General features: G+C 41.8%; 1 pseudogene; it reads right to left on the bottom strand.

The window, feature by feature from the left end:
- Positions 1–3443: 3443 nt before the first annotated feature.
- Positions 3444–5091, bottom strand: LOC103593255 (annotated as a pseudogene).
- Positions 5092–5430: the final 339 nt, after the last annotated feature.

The following is a 5430-nucleotide window of genomic DNA, read 5'->3' on the forward strand; positions in this document are numbered from 1 at the left end:
GACAAAAAAAAAAAAAGAACGTGGTGCTAACACCAGTAAGTAGATAAATACAGGCACGCGCGCGCGCACACACACACACACACACACACACACACACACACACACACACAGCCTGATGGAATCTTCAGGATCAACTTTTTTTTTTTAAGTAAACCAAGTTTTATTAAAATGTGATACAAATCAAGTGAAATTTTTTAAAATCAGGAATTCTCATTCATAAGTACAAGCCATTTTAAGACAATCATTTAAAGAGTAGTTATTATTAAGTGGTCTATTGCATTTGTGCAAACCATAAAAATGTTTCCAGAAGGAGCAATTTTATCATACCAGAATATGGAAAGTACCCATGCCTACCTAGGCTGGAACACATGAACTTGACTTCCTCTGTGGAGTCTGGGACCTCTGATACAGGTGAGAACACAGTCATCAGGGAACAGCTGAGACTCCCTGCTCAGGCCTGTCACCTTGCTGTCAAAGGAAGAGATCAGAGTTGCCTGTTGGGTTACAAGAGGAATGCAAGTGCCTCTAGAAGGCAGGAAGAAAGTTCTGCCTTAAAGGTGTATATCTTCAGGTGGAGCACTGCCCTGAGCCTAGGAAAGAGTCTAAGGCCAAGAAACAGCCCCTGTACACCACTTCCTCCTCCTTCTCATCCCCTTCCAGCTGCAGGTCCCAGGTATGTGGTGCAGAGAGAACTGGCCCAGACTGGGAGCTGAGGAGCTGGGACATCCATCTACCACATCAGTACAATCAGGAGTAAAGATTTCAGCAGTTTTTCATGAGACATTTGTTGTTAGTCCATCATATAAAAGACACCTCCAGTTTTGTTAAACTAGGAAGCACTATATAGTATTTAAAAATCAAGATTTTGGGCCGGCCCGGTGGCGCACTGGATAGTGCGCCGCTTGGGAAGCGCGGCGGTGCTCCCGTCCGAGGGTTCGGATCCCACATACAGACCGGCTCCCGCTCACTGGCTGAGCGAGGCACGGGAGCAAGGCCAAGGCTTGCAATCCCGTTGCCGGTCCCCGGTCCGGTACGGGGGCAACACTGAGGGTTGCGATCCGTTGCCGGACATGGAAAAAAGACAAAAGACAAAAAAAAAAATCAAGATTTTCAATGTCACTGAAAAATAAAAGATTATAGACTTAATAATCTTACCATAATGTTTATTTTTCTTGGGCTGCACTGGCTGATAGGAATTTCTGTTATGATGGAAATTATTTGTGCTAATATGGTAGCCATGTGTGGCGATTGAGCATTCAGTGTGTGGTTAGTACAACTGATGAACTAAGTTTTAAATTTAATTTAATTTAAGTAGCCACATGTTGCTAATGGGTACCATACTGGAATGTCTTAATTCCCAAAGAAAAAGTAATTGCAACAAGCTAACCCCATATTAGATTACACTAGTGATGTAGATTACTATATTGATTCATTTTCTGTTGCTTATAACTGAATACCTGAAACTAGGTAATTTATAAAGAAAATGAAATTTATTTCTTACTCTTTTGGAGGCAGGGAGGTCCAAGGTCCAGGAAACATATCTGGTGAGGGCCTTCTGGTTGGGAGCTCTCTACAGGGTCCCGTGGTGATGCACGGTATCACATGGCAAGAAAATGGGGAAAGTTTTCTCGTGCTCCTTGTGAAGCCACCAGTCCACACCTGTAATAACTCATTACTCGACGAGTGGATTAATCCACTCACAAGGGTACAGTTCTCATGATCCAATCACCTCCAAGTCCCCACTTTTCAAATATGATCAGATTTCCCATCCTCTTAGCACTGTTAAAGTGGGGATCAAGTTTCCAACACATGAACTTTGGGGGACACATTTGACCCATAGCAATTACATTAATGTACATTAATTTGTTCAACAAATAAATTAGTAACACCTCAATATAATCACATTAGTGCAGTGCCTTATAATTTATGAATTGGCTGTCATTCAAAAATCTCTTCTGTCTGATGAATGGCTACCTACTTCTAGAAATGTAGAAATTATAAAATAAGACTACTCCCCTACGTTTTCAGTTCTCCAACCTAAACAACTATTTCTGTCATATTGTCCATAGAGTTCTCACCACCTGAGATACGTATTCCTGTGACGCCTTTACAGTTTGTCAGTAATCTTAAGAATACCTTGCTCACACCAGACACCATACTCAAGTTGTTGCTGATCAGCACAGTGTACAGCTAGGCTTACTTCCTGAGATCTGGGTAGGTCTGTGAGTGCAGCCTAACCTTGTGTTAAGCACTATGGCAGACATCTCTCATGGGTTGCTCACATTGGACATATAGTCAACTAAACAGGTCAACTGAAAAGACCATGTAAACCCCTCCCTCACCCTCCTGGAATGGCAAGATCACATGGTACATCACTTCAGGCACTTAGCTCACAAGCAACAAAAACAACTCTCTCTAATATAAGCAAATAAAAATCATTTATTACAAAGATTAGGAACTCAAAAATCAATGTATGGAAGTTGGAGAACCAGGATTAGAAACAGGTGGAACTAGGAATACCAGGCACTAGTGGGTATACAATACAATACAGCTGGGGTGCTAATAATGACATGAATGAACTCCAGTCTTCTGTAGTCATCTGCTGAAGACTCAAAGTCATGGGAAAAAAGAGTAGACTGGGCCAAACGTACATAAAGTGTCTCTGGTCTGGCGGTGAAGACAATATGGCTCCTTTGGCTTTGATATGGGGAAACAGGTAGTTGGACTGACAGTCTCACCAAAACTGTACACAATTTCTGAGAAAGAAATCTGGGTACCTTTAGGAAGGGAAAATGGATGCTGAATATCCCAAAAAGACACACATTCATAACACATATGGTTACACCCTTGCTGTATATACCTTGTCCTTAGAAGATATAGATAATAAAGTCATGCTTTCTAAATTTTAAACCACTGGGTTACTGCCAAGTGTCAGAAGAACTGTCCTGTTTTAATTTGATCCATTTGCCTTTTACTTATTTATATATATATTTATTTATTTATTTTTGGCGTTTAACACCACATATTCACTAACTATACTAAGAAACCAATATCTACATCTTATCACAAAGATCCTCATAAGAAACATCATGGAAGTCCTTACTGTTATCAAAATATTCTATGACATTTCCATGACCTATGAGTCTAGAAATCCTATGCCAAATAAGGTTAATTTTTAATAGTTTAATCCATTAAATAGATGTTTATTAAGCATTCATATTTTTCATATTTGTAAAGTACTGTATTGTGACTCACATTTTTCTCTTACCATCCAGAAGCTCGCAATCTACTAGAAAAAGATTAAAATATGTGCATATGTAACTTGTATTAACAAGAAAGGTATTAATCTGTGCCAATAGAGAGATGAGAGAATATACCCTAAGAGATCATATGAAGAATTTTTTTTTTTTTTTTTTTTTTTTGCAAAGACTACAGCTTTCCAATCAGAGGTCATTTACTTTCAAAAGACATTGCTCTGAGCCTTTTGTGAAGAGGACAGCCTCGTTGATGCTCTGGACAGTGTAATGTATATTGTTGGCATTGATGTGAGAGAAGTTAATCTGACCATTTGGGGGGATGAAGATATGCTTTCCTCTCAACAGGGTATTCCACCTGTTGGAAGTTGAGTCCACAATAGCCATGGATGTGATGCCAGGAGCCAGGGGTTCCCAGGAGCCCAAGCTTTTCTTTTACCTTTTCTTTGATCAGCATGATGTTCTCTACAACCCCTTTTAGATTCTGCTTCCATTCAGCCTGCAGAGTAGGGTTGCAGAGGATGAAGGTGATGATGTGAGCACCCATGGTAGGAGGGTTTAGCCACAGGGCGTGGGCAAGGTGCATCAGCTGGGAGAGGATGCACACTTGGTGCTGGTTGTGGAGCACCACCACAACTAGGATTCCCACTCCTTCATCATAAATGCCAAAGTTCCTAGACAAAGACTGGATACAGAAGAACTCAAAGTCTTGAGACACAAAGTATTGCAAGATTTAGTATCTTCTTTTAGGTCACATATGGATAAACCTTGACAGGGAATGTCAAAAAATGGTATTATCCACTTGCTCTTCATGGTGGACATCAACTTCACCCACTGACTTTGTGTCAACTTGTAATGTACAGTGTTCCAATCACAAGCACATAGCCATGTGGGATATGCTCCACCACATCAAGAAACATCTTGGAGTCCATACACAGCTTCTTGGGGTCCCAGATGTAGTACTCATAAGTTGTAAAGCCCATGTCCTGGAAGACAAGTCCATGCATTTCTTTTTGAGAGGAGACAATGTAAACTATTTGAGTATCCTTATGCCAAGATCTGAGGAACTGGACCCAAAGCTGGAAGGCACCACTGTTACCAACACTGTGCACACCCCCTACAATTCTGGAGGATGGGAAGGCCATCCAGAAGATTCAGTGTCTGATGAAGATCAAGGCTCCAGAAGATTCAGTGTCTGATGAAGGCTTGCTCTCTACTCCCAAGATGGTGCCTTCTTGCTGTGTCCTCACATGGCAGAAAGGCTGAAGAATTTTAAATTGGAGCTTCAACCTTTCACTTCCAGCCACAGTGTAGTAACAGGCATTGGATTATCCTCCCACCTGAAACAACTAAAAACCAAAATGTATGATTCTTAAGATGCAGAACAACAGACGATGAAGGACGTTGAGAGATTGGGACCAGGAGGTGAGCCCTACAGTTGACCCAGCTCACTGCCTGAAGAATGTCTCCAGGCTATGATGTGAGGAAGGAGAACCCAGGAAGAACCTGGCAGTCTCCCTGTGTTGAGGAGTTGGAACTGGGAATCTGGGTTGGGCAAGGTTTCTAGAATTCACAGAGTGGGGTTCTGGAAAAAGGAATGCTGTACAGAGAGGTCTCCAGTGATCTGCAGAGGTTTTGCCTCAAGTATTCAGCTGAAAACTAGTGCATCCATGTGAGGAAGAAGCTTCCTGAGGCAGAGAAAATAAAAACGTGGGAAAGAATGAGAGGGTACAGTGCCTGAAGCTCACACAAGGCTAGAAGTAGTGTCTGTTCTCCGGTTCCCGCTCACTGGCTGAGCGAGGCGCGGGAGCAACGCCGAGGGTTGCAATCCCATTGCCGGTCCCCGGTCCGGTACGGGGGCAACACTGAGGGTTGCGATCCATTGCCGGACACGGAAAAAGTCAAAAGACAAAAAAAAAAAAAAAAAAGAAGTAGTGTCTGTTCTCAACAAACAGATGGGAAAATCACATCATTCAAAAGTCATCGGTTAGAATATGAAGGGTCTACTCTCAGTAATGAGACAAAATCAACCCTAGACAAGACACAGCTCCAGGTCTTCCTAACAAAGATTAACAACAAGCTTTTATTTGTAGGAATACAAAAATATACAGCCCCCAACAAGATAAAACTCACATCTGGCATCCAATAAAAAATTACTAGGCATGCAAAGATGCTG

The sequence above is a fragment of the Galeopterus variegatus genome, unplaced genomic scaffold, assembly GCF_000696425.1.
Source record: "Galeopterus variegatus unplaced genomic scaffold, G_variegatus-3.0.2 Scaffold1310, whole genome shotgun sequence".
Lineage (NCBI taxonomy): Eukaryota > Metazoa > Chordata > Mammalia > Dermoptera > Cynocephalidae > Galeopterus > Galeopterus variegatus.